This window comes from Nuphar pumila, chromosome 1 (genome assembly GCF_984573655.1).
Source record: "Nuphar pumila chromosome 1, dmNupPumi1.hap1.1, whole genome shotgun sequence".
Classification (NCBI taxonomy): domain Eukaryota; kingdom Viridiplantae; phylum Streptophyta; class Magnoliopsida; order Nymphaeales; family Nymphaeaceae; genus Nuphar; species Nuphar pumila.
The window spans coordinates 23,077,065-23,089,771 of NC_143249.1; the positions used below are offsets into that span (position 1 = coordinate 23,077,065).

Genomic DNA, 12,707 nt, shown 5'->3' on the forward strand with positions numbered 1-12,707 from the left:
ATGGTGGTGGCTTGGTGGTTAGGCGGAGAGGGGATGGAGGTGGAACATATTGGTTTGGTTGGTGTTGAAGATGTGTCTGGCGGTTGTGAAGGAGAGAGGTCATCAACTCTCAAACAAGGTTTGGGAAGGTCCAAAGGAGCGAAAGTTGATTTAATAGGAGGGAGAGAGGAAGCCGCAACATACCCAAGCAATGAAGAAATAGAGAGAGGGTCAAGGCCCTCCCCCAACACAGAAAATCGATTAGCAGAGGGTTTGGAGGCTATCTTCAAAGGCAGTTGGGAATTGAGAGTTCTGCCACTTCTAGCACTACCCCGCTTGGTTACCATACTCCATTCAGACTGCTTGGAATGCTTGATAGGTCTCAAAGCCGATCTATTGTGTCCAGCTTCACACTGGCGACCACCTCCTTGTTAACCATCAAAGAGAGAATGGAGGCCTGGCATAAGTTAGCAAGAAGTCATAGCCAGATCCTTGCATAATCAATCTGCTGCTTATCCTGAGTGGAGTCATCCATGCAAATGAACTTGCCATTCAAGCCCTTTGCTAAACCATTGAAGACACAAAAAGTCCAAAACTCTGGCCCTAGAGAGCGGATTTTGAACCAGACTGATGCAAGGTCGTTATCTTTGAAGCAAAGACTAGTACCTGGGGTCCACGGCTGAACACAAACAGAGAACCCCCATAATGACCACTCTCCCTCCTTATAGACCTTGCAAAAATCCTCGTCTTGTTCCAATGTGACCAAAATCTCCCTAGTTTTGAGTAGGGAGAACGAAACTCTGCCCGATAACTTTCAGCGCTTCTTGATCTTCAGAAAAAGCTGTTGCACATTAAAACTTTCCCCGAATACTTTTCCTATTAGAGAAAATTGCAAGGCTTGGACACAAGCCTTTCTGAAATAATTGGAAATATGCAGAAAATCTGATCATTCTCCATGCAAGGGGGAGGGTGAGGAAATGGGTCATAGGGGTGCAGAGGAGGTGAGTCAATAGATGGTTTAAACAAATCTCTCACTACCTGATCATAAGACCGATCAGGTCCTACTAGAAGTAGAGGGAAAGGAAGAGAGGTAGTGAAAATTATAGGTTGCTTTGGGTTGCGAAGTGGTAAGAGGCACAATGGAAGTGCAGTGGTGTTGAGTTTATTTGGGTTGCCATATATGGTGAGGGGGGAGGGAAGTGTGGTGAGGGATAAGGTGGGGGTGGCATGAGTTACCATGAAGCAGAGAGCATGAGAGAGGTAGGGTGGAGGTGGATTGCTTAGAGAGAGAGAGAGAGAGAGAGAGAGAGAGAGAGAGAACCTCATTGGGAAGGGGAGAGAGATCAAACCCATCAATAGGGATGCACACGAGCCAAGTTCGAGCCATATTGACAAACTTGAAAAACGGCAAAATCTAGTTTTCCAAAAAACTCGCGAGAATTTGAATTTTTTTCAGCAAAATCTCGCAATAAAAAAATAAATTAAAAAATATAAAAACTATTTTTATATGAAAATATTAATAAAAAATATTTAAAAATAAAAATACATTATTCTTTTACGATAAATAGTTGTTTAAAATATAAAATATTGTGTTTAAATCACGGTGCTTATGTTTTTTCATAAATCTTGTGATATTTTGAAAATCTTGCAAGAAATTACTGTTTCAAACTTTCAGGCAATTTCTTGCGATATTATTGCAAGATTTTCGTAAATCTCGCGATATTTGTCACTTGGTTTGAGTGGAACCTATGTTGTTCAAACTCGGCTTGCTATGAAACAGCCTTGTCCAAACTCGGCTCGGTCTAGCTTGAGGCTTTACTCCAAGTTTTAAACAAAATTTAGTATTCGCTTTTGAAGAGGTGGGATTTGATCTCCAACCTCTCCAAAATGTCTATGAATGCCTCACCGTTAATGGATTCAGTGGGTGGGTTTGTTAAGCCAGAGTTTTGGACAATTAAAGGTCCATTATTCAAATCTTTAGTAACCCTATGAATTATCTGGAGAACAACTTCCATTCTAAAAACGATGCCTTGATATGAGCAACAAGTCCGAGGCAAGGATTTTAGATGAAGATCATAATTAAGAAATCATCTTAATGGTTAAGTGGATCAACTGAAGGACATTGCGAGTGCGATACCTTAAATAAGTGTCTGTTGCACTAATGTTGAAGCAGTAGGCCCGTTTGATAGTATGTGAGAAGTGAAAAAGAAAATGTGAAAAAAATGAGGAAATGAGTGAGAAGCGAAGGAAAACAAAAAATATAAATATTAAAATAAAAAACAAAAGAAAAGCAAGTGAGAAGCAACAAAGAATCGAGTGAAACAAAAGAGATGCGAGGGAGAAGCGATTTGAACTCCTTATCAAACCTGCCACATTACTCCTCTACTTGTGAAAACCTGCCAAGTGCTTGCAGTTCTCATTTAGCTGAAATTTATCAGTCACTTCATATTTAAATATGAGGATTAGCATTATTCCCATATTAAAAGGGGTCTAATTAAAAGTAAAAAATCATGTTATGTATCCAGTGGCAGATCTAGGATTTTGTTTAAAGGGGACAAAATTTTTTTATAATAAAATAAAATAAAATTGTTCAAAATGAGGTTATTTATGGGCCTTATCCCGAAAAAAGAAGATGGTGATGATAAAAAAAAATTAACCATATACAAAATTTCAAAAAAATCAAAATTTCAAATCTGTAAGGTCAAATCGACCAAATATTGACTACCACATTCTTAATAATTTTCAAAACTTTAAAAGGAGCTCGAGGTGCAATATGATTGCACAAATATTTGTGCATTAATCACCTGATCACCCTCCATCTTGGGAAAATGGCCTGTCATTTGTGGGGCCCAAGGCCTGATGGAGGGTAACCAGGTTCTTAATGCACAAATTTTGTGCCCTATGAATGTACCCGATCCAGACACTTTCTGGCCCACCCCTGGATCCTCCCTTGTATGTGTATCCCTGCACTTCTGATTTGGTTTCTGCATTTCGCATTTTGATGACATGTTAAAAATTCAAGGACTACTGTCTACTTCCTTTTTAAAAGCGATTCTATTAAAAATGAAACATTAATTTTACATTTTAAATTATTTTCTTCACTGTATATATAGCGATGTTTTTTTCACTTGGTCAACAACCTCAACCCACTTTTAGCTTGGGGCCTTGCAAACCCACCACCGATCCATTAACGGGTTTGATCTCTCTTCCCTTTACAATGAGGTTCTCTCTCTCTCTCTCTCTCTCTCTCTCTCTCTCTCTCTCTCTCTCATGTCAGACGGGGTTCAATTCTATCCAATTGGAATTTAGATAACTGTAGTTCAGTTAAAACCGATCTGGATTTCAACTGTTAGATCATGCAAGATTCTATTTTTATCAGTTTGGATCCAATAAATTTTGGCTCAACTTTTGAGAGGCAATTTGATGAAAATACGGGTCCATAAGCACCGGGGTAAGTGAGGCCATTTTATCTAGCTTTCTAGAAAAAATAAGTCATAGCAGAACCACATTTGGATTTATAGATGGATTTAGATTCAATGCAATTTAATTGGAACTTGATAAAGTAGAATCTGCTAAAAGAATACCTTAACAAGGCATCCAAATTCAAAGAAGCTATATGCCATTCAAGCTTCTATCCAATGAACATAAAAATGATTGTGAAATGTTTTTAATCAAAATTTTCATTTTCTTCTTTTGGGATTAGGAATTATGGACCTTTGTTTTAGGTTTTCTTGGACCTCAACTCCTTCAAATATATTTGAGAAGCACTTGGTCATTTCAATTATTTCTTAAAAATTAATTAATCCCTCCTCTCTAGCTTATATCTTATCCTCTATGTGCTATGCAATTTTTTGAGTATATACTTTCCTTTTTCATGGCATGACAGTATTGTTTTCATCAAAATTTGTATTATATCATCAATGTTTTATATGTCTTTAGCTACGGTTCTCAGTATTAGAGATATAGCTGTGCTGAAAAACTTGAAATTGTTTCCTTTTTTTTTTCCTTTCATGTGCACTCGTGCACATGCATTTTTTTCTTTTGATTTTTACTCAGAGAAATCGCCTCACGCACATAGACCTAGCCGCGCTGGCTCAGCCTGTCATACTAACAGTCTTTGTCCATGTCAGCATAAAACTTCGAGGGCTTACCCCTCGACCCCAAGGAGTCGCCAAGTGTAAAACTCGTGCGCATGCGTTTTACAAGTTATTTTCTTCAGTCATGCTTGCTTCTTAAATAAGTAATTTGACCTTTGTTTTTATTAAAAAATCATGTATGAAATGTCCTCACTGTTGGTTCAATTTAGCAAAAGACCATAATCTATTCTTTTTAATCCATAAGAAAGTTTAAAGCCATTTTATACCTTTGGCAGGCATTTGAAATATACTTCGTAAAATGGGTGGTTAAATGTAATAACTCAAATGTTGGGTGGTCTTTTGTAAATATCTAATAAATTAAAAAGTTTTTTTTGTTTTACATCACTTAAATAATTCTATACTGATCCATAGTATTCAAGTTAGGGCGAGGAGGACCAAGGTCCCATCCTGACTCGAGACAATTATTATATGTTTGAATGTTTTATAATGAACTTAATTAATTAATGAATAGATAAAGAAGTTAAGATGCTAACACTCATTTGGATATACATATGGACAAATTCTATTGTTTTTTGTGTAAATTACTGAAAGGCACCAGATTTTCAGTTATTTACAAAGAGCTGCCTTTTTCTGTAGATAGCTGAAAAGGCAGTTCTCTATAAATAGTTGAAAAGACAATAGAAATTTTCCATACATACGTGTATCAAAAGGAGTCATAGTATCTAAACTTCTTTATATCAAAAGGCGTCTTAGCATCTAAACTTCTTTATCTTTTCATTAATTGAATTCAATATAATACATTCAAACATATAATAATCGTGTCGAGGCCGGCTTGGATCTTGGTCCTCCTCGCCTTAACTTGAATAATGGATTACGTAAAAGTGACCAACTGAGTTCAAGTGTGATGATATCATGCATGATTCCCCAAGATTATGTATTAATACAAGGCATAATTAATTAAAATTATTGTCATAATTAATTAAGAACATCTCAGGAAAGATCCACATGTATAAAAAGTAAAAAAAAAATGTAAAACCACCCTCAACGAAACAGTCTGGGAGAGATTTTTTTTTTTTAAAAAGTGAGGGAAGACGCTTCCCCTAAAATCGACAAAACCGCCATCTCCAAATCTCGTAGAGAAGGGGGGGGGGGGGTGAGGATAAACCTCATCCCTCACTATCGACGGGAGGGGGGTGAGGTTATCCTCACCCACCATGAGGGCTATAAAAGCCCTCACACAGTTCCTCCCCCCCCCCCCCCCCCCCCCACACGATCAAGTATGCGACAGAGGGAGAGAGGCGCGAAGAAAAAAGAAAAGAGGAAAATTGTTGCATAGAAAGGAGGAGACTTACCGAACGGGCAGTGACGTAGGTAAGGTGTTATTCCTTTCCTCTCCTTTTTTTTTTCAACGAACAGAGGGCCAGCAGCCATGGCGGTCAGCAGGTTACAGGCGCAGAAAAAAACAAGGAGCCGGGGGGGGGGGGACCCCGATATAGCACCAAGAGAGAGAGAGAGGGTCGGCCCCACTACATCTGAGAAGACGAAACCTGTCGGTCTGGGCCGAATCAGGTAGTATATATATATATATATATATATATATATATATATATATATATATATATATATATATATATATATATATATATATATATATATCGGGTCGAACCGGTTCAGATCGAACTGATCCAAACCGAACCAGAATTAGTTTGGACCAACTCAGTCAGACCGAACCAGTCTGGGTGTGAATCAGACCGAGCCTGTTTTGACTGGATCTCGGTTCTCAGTTTGGATCATGTTTGATCTGAACCAGACTAAATATGGGTTCAATCAGTCTGGACAAATCCAAATAAAATTGGATCCATATAGATCTCAGTCAGGATCCTGCCTGACTGATCTGAATCTAGAATAGAATTGGATATGGTTCAGATCAGTACTGGATTCAGATCAAAGCTAGAACTGAATACAACAAAATGGATCAATTTTGGATCCATATCAGAACTGGGTCAAGATTCGGTCTGACAGTTCTGGATCTAGATAAAAAATAGGTTTGGATCCAGTCAGACAGTTTTGGATCTAGATTAAAAAAAAATTTAGATCCAATTTATGATTAGTTTTTTGAATTTTGAGAATAATTATCAAAATGACCAAAGTGCCACAAGATCCATTTAGGTAAAATGGGCATAACTTTGCACTTCAAACTCGAAATTGAGTGAGATTTGATGTGTTGGACTCATATCGTAGAGAAAAATCTATGTGTCCTATGGTTTTGGTTAAATCAGAGGCACAAAAATCAAGGTTTGATGAGTGAACTTGAAAGAAATATTTTGGTAATTTTGTCAAAATATAAAAAGTTATGTGTTAATATGAATATGCTTGTGTAATAATCAGATATTACTAATAGAGCATCTTGAAACTCGATTTTGATCAGAGCCAAACATTCGTATTTGAGTTAAGGGATATTATAAGTAATTTTAGTTGTGAATAAACCTTTTTGCGTTGTATGTTATTATAATGTCATGAATTAGCATGATTAAAAAGATAGCTCTTGAGTGTGAACATGGTGTGTATAAATGACCATGCATGAAATTATGAAATAATTACATACACATGCTAATCATAATATGTCATGCATATTAGAAAGAGATTATTTTGTGATAGCATATCTGTGTGATAAATTATAAATAACATGCATTATGATAAGATTGTGATTAGACTTGAGTCTATTTATTCTATCCATGTCATGTTAATGGTTATATTGAGATTAGCATACATAACTTCTTAAATTTCAGAAGTAGCGACATGTGGAAAGGGCTACCTGGTTCACGGTCAAAGTACAACCATTATAGAGAGTGGGCCACCGGTGATTTAATGATGTAGAAACTCTACATTTTTGCATGCTTAATATGAGATAAGTGTGAACCCTAATATCATTTTGAGATTAAAGAGTGAGATTTGTCGTGATCATTTCACAATATTACTCATGAAAGAATGAGTAAAATACGAGCTTGAGAATATGATTCAATGTGATAAACTTAATTTATGACTTGAGATTATTCCCACATAGTGTTTGGGACTCTAGATAACCATGGATGATTGAAAACTATTATGGTTAGGATGTAGCATGAACCATGCCAAGATTAAGATTGAGTCTGACCTCCTAGCTAACTACCAGTGGGGTTTTCTTTTTGTTTCACTACAGTGCCTAGGGGTCTGAGGATCACTGTGAGTATATGGTTTATAGTCTAACCAACATGTAGAATTTGGGTGTTCTACACGGGTTGCTACACCCATAGACAGTTATGACCGGTATAGCCAACTTAGTGTTTTAGTTTAGTGTGAATAAGTGTTTGAAAGAATTAAATAGGAAATAATTAAAATATACAAACCTTGTATGAAGTATTAAAAACTAAACTCAGACTAAGAGCTTAGAGCCTATTACAGTTGTAAGTTGAAGTCTTTATTTGTTTATAATTATTTCTTACTGGGTTCTAGACTCACCCCTTATATAATTACAAGTGTAGGTTCCAGGCACACTAGCATAGACAAAATATGATCGGTTACTTATACTTCAGCAAAGTACTTGCTAATTTTATTTTCTTGTCATTAAACATTTATGTACTTGTTATTTTTTATATTATGAATGATGAATATTGTGAAAGAAACTGAGTTATTGGAGAAAGAATAAAAAAAATTAATCATGTTTATCTGTGTGAACTCTGTATGCTTTTTCTTTTTAAAGTAATATCAATCAAACTCGGACTCTCGAGGTTTCAGATTGGGGTATTACAAAAAATCATCAAATAAATTGGTAAGGGTATGCCACCTTAACCCCAGCTTGCCTTTTGAAAAAAAAGTACGGTAATCTAAAAATATCTTGACAAAATCAAGATATTTTTTAATATCGTTGATATTCCTTGTATAAAAGATAAGTCATTGTACTAACGGGGATCCGCGTGGTTGGAAGGAGCTATCAGTGCACGTCTCCTTGTGGTGGGCGGTTGCATGTTCAAACTGTACATTGAGTAGTAATTGGTGGGGGTCGGCCTAACCCCCACTTGCCTTTCAAAATAAAAATTATGCCACTATATATTGAAATAACGGTGTACATTTTTTTCCATTTTGCTTTAATTTATGTTAAGAAAAAAACTATTTCATTGAAATTTTTGTTGCTTGTTTTAGTGGGTGAATTTTCCTTAGATGATTCTTCATGCATGCGCTCAAAAAATAACTATTTAAAAAAAAGAGTTTTTTTTTAAAGGCAAGCTGGGGTTAGGCAGATCAACAGCCCTCCCATGTGGCAGAGGGATTCAATCCTCAGCCTTCAGCTTGACACAGGACCCCACTTACCACATGGGACACCTCAGTGATGTTTAAGAAAAAAAAAAGGATGATGAGAGGTGAGCCACGTAAGGCAGGGTGATCGCTGGGTCCCACCAGAAGAAAAAAAAAGATGATGAATAGTGCAAATTTGCATATAAGACAGGTCAACCCACGTTACGACGTTGTTCCCTAGTCAAGGACTGGAAAGATATTATGCATTTAATAGTAACAGACATATTTGTATTATGGCTTTCTGGACAATATTTAACTGATTTGTTTGATTAAAAACATTATTTATCATATTTTTATTATGTTGCATATTAGTTGAATCTATTGATTCTAATTTTCGTTTAAGAAACTATGCTGTCATATATAAGGTAAGCTTTTAGTGATTCAAAAATCAATGGCAGTAATAAATCAAAATTTTATGACAAAAAAGCTTCTTTTTTTTAAACATGATCTAAGAGTTGATTTCTAACAAATTGAATTTGTTGAATACATCCATAAAGTTTCAACTCATTGATATTGTATGCACATCTGCACCAAAGGCTTATTCTCTCTCGTGTGTGTATGAGAGTAATGTGCTCCTTAGGCCCCCTTTTCTCGTTAGGCTCCTCAAAAATCAATAGTTTTTAGTATTTTGTTATCACATCTAACACCATAGATGTAATCTATAGGTTTTGTTTAGTGGGAAGCGGTTTTTGGATTGCTCGAATCTTAACTGTATATAGGTTTTTTTTAGTGATTCAAAAAATCAATGTCTCTAAAGGCAGCAAATTTTCTGACTCATAAAAAAATATTGTTTTGTCAAAAAATATGATTCAAAAATAGATTCCTACTCAATCCAGCATGATAAACACATCTAACAGTTCAGATCTATCATAAAACACTTCCAACTATGGAGCCTAACGAGACCTAACAAAAAAGAACCCTTAATATATATATATATATATATATATATATTCAATAGTATTTTCTTTTTTTGAAAAGAGGAAATATTTTTTTCCTTTTGTGTTTTTTCTGTTTGTTGACCCCATGACGTACTATATCTCTGTAATACATTATGGATGTTAGTTTACATTTTTATTGCGATGTTCTTGAACTAATAAAAACTGACCAAATACTCTCTTGGGTATAGGTCTGATCCTTCTTTTCTTTTGCCCTTCATTAATTTTCTGGCTTCTTTATTGAGGAATGTTTTCCTAGTCCAAGGGAATGCAGTCAACATTTTGATGAAAACCATCTTCATCTATTTTCCCAACCTCTCCTCAACCCATTTTATTTGCCCCAAAAAAGATAAAAATAAAAAGAATGATATCTGCATGGTCCTTCCATTTGGACTGTTTCTTCATATCGGATCTAAGCAATTGCTGAACCTGATGGATTTTGTATAATCAGATTCGGGGTAGGAGTGGGCATAGTCCCGGCCCTGTTTAGAGCTTGGCTCGTTGGGCTTTAAGTGTGGGCCGCCCCAGAGATGGCCCGGTTCTAAACAGGCTCGGGTTTGAAAAGCAGCTGCATGGTCTTGGGCCAATGTGAAGCTGACCGGATCCGGTCTAACCTCACTCAAATTCATTTGTAAATAGTAATAATTAAAAAGTTCTCAACTTTCCATGTAACCAACTAATAAGCTTTTTAGTTTTCATAAAATTAATGCAACTAATTAATTAAATAGTAATAATTATCAAGTTACTATGTAATAATAGTTAATTTTTTAATTTTATATTTAAAAGCTAATAAATAACTCAGGCCCATCCGGCTGGACCGGCCACGGCCTATGCATATAGCAGGCCGGGTTTCAGCCCGGTACCTAACAGGCTCGGGTCTAAAATCTTGGCCCAAACTGGGCCCATGGAGGGCCGGGCCGGGTCTGCTTGGCCCATCAGCAGCCCGGCCCGTTTCCTACCCCTAATTAAGGGTTGGATTCATATTTGGATGAAAAACTAAAACTGAATTGGATCCAACTACCTTAAATAACTAATTGGATCCGATAACATGTATTCAGATTCGATCCATCTCAGATTTCTTGCCCCACTGAAAAATTTCTCAACTGGAATCGTCCTTGCATTCCCTATGTTCTACTCGCATACTGTACAATCTACCATGTAAATGTATTTTCCTTTGTCGTCCTTATTTCCTCATTGATTGTCTATTGGAGTTTCTAAGACTTTGTACAAAGTCCTTAATGAATAAAGAGAACATATTCTTTGTTCCTTTTACTTCCTTTCTTCCCCTTATAAAAGCCTGATTTGCCATTTGGCAGGATTGTTGAGAGCGTTGGTGAAGGTGTGACTGACCTTAAGCCTGGTGACCATGTGCTCCCTGTCTTCACTGGGGAATGTAGAGAATGTGCTCATTGTAATTCTTAAGAGAGCAACATGTGTGATCTTCTTAGGATCAACACAGATAGGGGAGTGATGCTTGCTGATGGGCAATCAAGGTTCTCCATCAAGGGGCAACCCATCTATCACTTTGTGGGTACTTCCACTTTCAGTGAATACACACACAGTTGTACATTTCGGTTGCCTTGCCAAGATCAACCCTGAAGCACCCCTTGACAAAGTTTGTGTCCTCAGCTGTGGAATATCAACAGGTAATAGAAACTTCTTTTCTGGATAAGCCTCACATCCTTAGTCTGTATCATTCAACAAAAAAGTTCTTCTAAAGCAATTTCTGTCTGTGATTAATATTCCTTTGAAATTCATTTTTCAGGCTTCGGTGCTACTGTGAATGTTGCTAAACCAAAAAAAAAGGTCAAACTGTGGCTGTTTTTGGATTGGGTGCTGTAGGCCTTGCTGTAAGTTTTTTTTTCCCTCTTATTTTTTGGGTAATTTGCCGTCTAATTATTCTACATTTGTTTTTTGTTTTTTTTGTGCATTCTTGGTATTAAATGTCTTTATGGTACATTTTATCAGGCTGCTGAGGGTGCAAGAGTTTCTGGTGCTGCAAGAATCATTGGAGTTGACCTGAACCCTAACAGGTTTGAAGAAGGTGAGCTATAATGGCATTGTCTTGGTTCACTTTCCTGCTATTTCGCATGTAAATCAGTGACTCATCTGCTCTTATATGATTTCAGCAAAGAAATTTGGTTGCACAGAGTTTGTGAACCCATTGGACTACAACAGACCTGTTCAAGAGGTTTCTATATACAAACCCACGTTTTAATTTCTTTCCTAGCATTATTCCGTTAATAAACTATTCTTTTTTTCTTTTCTATATGCTATTTCTTCTCTATAGTATGCAATGTATTAGTTTTAACAAATCCTGTAATTAGACTGGAAAGTGCATTATTTCTTAGATGCATCATCCTATGCTGTTGGGTAGCAGTTAATGACTAATTGCATTAATGGCCTCTTGCAGGTGATTGCGGAGATGACAAATTGTGGCGTTGACAGGAGTGTTGAGTGCACCGGCAACATTAAAGCCATGATTTCTGCCTTCGAATGTGTTCATGGTGTAAGTAATGCATTGTTCATCATTACCTGCATATTTCATTGTGGTTCCTCAATTCAAAATGAATTACATATTTTCTTCTTCACTAAAACCTTTAAGCTTCTAAACTCACAATTGATGATTAGGCTTTCCTTTGCTTGTGTTCTTTGCTCCATTGGAAAGCGTTCTAAAACAATTCCTTGCTGTCCTGGTTGGTGTCCCCCACAAAGATGCAGTATTCACTACTAAACCGATAAACTTTTTGAACGAGAAAACCCTAAAAGGAACGTTCTATGGTAACTACAAGACCCGAACTGATATCCCCGGGGTTGTTGAGTTATACATGAAGAAGGTAAGCTCTCCTCCTTCCTGTTCTACCAAAAGCAGTAGTAAAGGTTCTGTTCATTCTTTTCACTTACAGACTGGAACCTTCTTTTCAGTTTGTATTTACTACTCTTTGGGGTCCTACTAATCTTGTGTTCCTTGTCACGGGAGTTTGAATTGGACAAGTTCATCACACACCACGTTTCATTTGAAGAAATCAACATATGTGGCCTTTGATTTGATGCTCAGCGGGCAAGGCATTCGCTGCATCATCCACATGCAGGATTAGGCACGAAGACTGTCAGTGATACAATTGGAAGAAAATAAAGGAAATTTTGTTGTGTGTTGCTTTGATGCAACTCTGCAGAATCGACCGACCTTTTTAGTGCATGAATATATATAGATTCCAATTTTTTAGTTTTTTGGATTAATTTTCTCTCAGTCTGTACGAGTTGTGTCTGTTATATGGGGTAGACAGAAACCAACTATTTTCTAATGTTTTGATCATGGTAATCATTCCCAAGTTTTGTGCGTCCATCTTGTTTCCTTGAATTT

The 12,707-nt window shown here is 36.7% G+C and overlaps 1 pseudogene; it reads left to right on the forward strand.

Moving 5' to 3' along the window:
• LOC149848332 (alcohol dehydrogenase 1-like) lies at positions 1-12,441 on the forward strand (annotated as a pseudogene).
• The last annotated feature ends 266 nt before the right edge of the window (positions 12,442-12,707 follow it).